We start from the raw sequence: 3,072 nt of genomic DNA on the forward strand, positions 1-3,072 counted from the left end.
AGTCGCGCGACCGTGTGCCCCACGCGATCGCGTCGCTTGCGGCGCACAGTTTTCCTAATTTTGCCAAATATCATATCTTTTTTCTCCCCAAATCCTATTTTCTCTTTTACCCCTTATTTCTTCTTTCTACTTTCCTCCTTCTTCCTCCTTTCTCAATTTTTACTTTCTCTCACCCCCATTAACAAGGTTTTTTCTCTTCTTCCCTCTTCACTTTTCTATTATTCTTCTTATTTTTACATGTTATGTTCTTTTCTTTTCTTTTTACCTTCATTGTTCTTATTTTCTTTTTCTTTCTTTTTCCTTTTTACTTGGTGTTATCAATTTATATATGAGTCATTATTTGTAATTATATGCTTATGGATTGTTATAAATTTGTTTGACAATTATATATTATTTTAAGGGATTACTTGCATGCTCATATTCTTATTTTCAAGAACTTATTCTACATGCATGCTATGTGTTTGTGAAAAAGCCCATATGGCATTATGAACTTCTCTACATTATTCTACTCTATTATTCAATGCTTGCTTTTCTCAAAATCTTTTCACTATTTTATTAATTGAATTTAATTGTCAATACAAACGTGATAATTTGTCACGAATGATAACATATTTCAATTGGACATTGAATGCTTGATCTATGCTACTCATGCCTTTGCCTGCATGCCAATAAACCTCTTGCATTCCATTGTACCACCTGCACTTGCTATATTTCCATTGATGAGCTTTTCACATGTAATCCGGACCATGTGTTAACGCCATTCGTCTTTATTGTGCATTGATTATCACTTACACCACCCTCTTCCTTGCTCTATCTCTTTAAATTTAATTTACTTTCTTTTCCCTTTTTCAGGATGGCCACCAAGAAAGGAAAGGAGAAAGCTACTCCCAAACAACCAGCAAGAAGAGGAACAAAAAGAGCATTAGTGGCAGAACCCTCTTCCACTGCAGTCAAGCCCTCAACAAAGAAGATTAAGAGGATAATAAAGGTTGATGATAAAGAAAGAGCCTTTCCAGCAAAGGACACTGCGCGATTCTCCAATCGCTACTGTGAGCAGATGTTCCCCATCCTAGCAGAAAGGAATTACAACAACGAATACCTTCTTCTCCTCCCACCCAATATTGCTACCTTTGTTGAGCCGCAAATTGCTCGAAGACAATGGGATTTCCTACAGATACAGCCAAGGCAGGTCAATCTTTCTTGGGTAGTCGAGTTCTACTCCAACTTCTACCAGCCAACTCTACAGTCTGTCTTTGTTTGTCAGAAGCAAGTCCCCATTACAGAAGAGGCCATTCAAAGAGCTCTAAGTCTTCCCCCTATTCCAGAAGGATTGGACGCCTTTCAAGAAGCCGCACTCAAGCACCAGATATACCAATTTGACTGGGACGTTGTTCTCAGAGTTATCGCACTACCTGGCAGCCGATGGATCTACGGATACCATCGTACCCGCCCTAAGGGAATTTCGGCTTCAGCACTTACCTTGGTAGCTAGGTGTGAATTCTAAAGTTATCTAGAGTATGTATATAGGTTATGTTAAAGCTTGGGTTAATTAAAGATTCAAATTATAAGCTTACTTAGCCATATATGCATCCTTACCCTTACCTTGGCCCCGTTACAACCTTGAAAAGACCTCATGATGTTTGCATTGGTATGTTAAATATTGTTGATTGGTTAGGAGAAAAACAAAAAATTAGAAAACATGATTAGAGAAGGATAGAGTGATTACCCTATACACTAGAGAGACTAGAGTGTACATACACCATCAGTGAGGGTTCCATGCTTGAATTTCTATGTTCCCTACTTTCATGAGCTATCTTCTTGCATTTTTACCTGCTCTTACTTTATGAGAATTGAATTAGTGGAATTTGAATTATAATTGTTTTGAAGAACTTATTTACTATTGATCAAGTGGACAAGAATCATGTAGTTGCATTCATATATATAGTTGGCATTGCATTGCATTTCATAGGTTTTACATGTTCTTACTCATTTATTTTATCTCCTTCAATTAAGCATGAGGACATGCTAATGTTTAAGTGTGGGGAGGTTGATAAACCACTATTTCATGGTTTATATTGTGTTTTATTTGTGTGGTTTTATCATGATCTTTGCCCACTTATTCATTAAATAAGCATGCATTTATATTTCCTTCCTAAAGATGTTTTATGGTTGAAAACTTGCTTCCTAGAGACTTTTAATTATGTATTTTATTTCTCCCTTATTCCATTCGATGCCGTGATCTGTGTGTTAAGTCTTTCAGGCTCAAAAGCTCATTTTTAATTCAAAACTACCCCTATGTATACTACTCTTCTGATCTTCTAGTTGGTTCTTCAAGTCTTGGATATGGGCCTTTGGATCTTGAGTTTGAAGCAGTTATCTTCTTCCGTGGGCTTAGCTTTACTTGCAGAGAGAAAGTGTGAAGTAGGCAGGGTATTTAGCTCAGGACGTTAGTGGCGTTAACGTTAAGTGAGAGTGTGGGTTCGAGAACGTTAGTGACAATCACCTTTTTCACTAACGTTCCTAACCCAGGGATGATCCACGTTAACTTCAATGTTAGTGGTACCAACGTAACCACTAATGTTGCCTCTAGGTCCTTCGCACACGTTATTGGGACTCACTGATAAACCACTATTTCATGGTTTATCTTGTACTCAATTGAGTAGTTTTTATCAACACTTTACCCACTTATTCATACTATTTCCATGGTTTTACATTTGCCTTCCTAATTATGTGTTATGATTGAAAACATGCTTCTTTGATCTTATATTTGCTTATTATTAATCCTCTCTTATTACCATTAGATGCCTTGATATGTGTGTTAAGTGATTTCAGAGATTACAGGGCAGGAATGCCTCAGAGGATGAAAAGGAAGCATGCAAAAGTGGAAGGAATACAAGAAGTTGGAGAAATTGCTAAGCTGTCCAGCCTGACCTCTTCGCACTCAAACGGCTATAACTTTAGCTACAGAGGTCCAAATGTTGTGGTTTCATTTGCGTTAGAAAGCTAACGTCCGGGGCTTCAATTTGATATATAATATGATATAGTTTCCCTGAGGCTAGGCGACGCGACCGC

This window comes from Arachis ipaensis, chromosome B6 (genome assembly GCF_059453495.1).
Source record: "Arachis ipaensis isolate K30076 ecotype BB chromosome B6, ASM5945349v1, whole genome shotgun sequence".
NCBI classification, from domain to species: domain Eukaryota; kingdom Viridiplantae; phylum Streptophyta; class Magnoliopsida; order Fabales; family Fabaceae; genus Arachis; species Arachis ipaensis.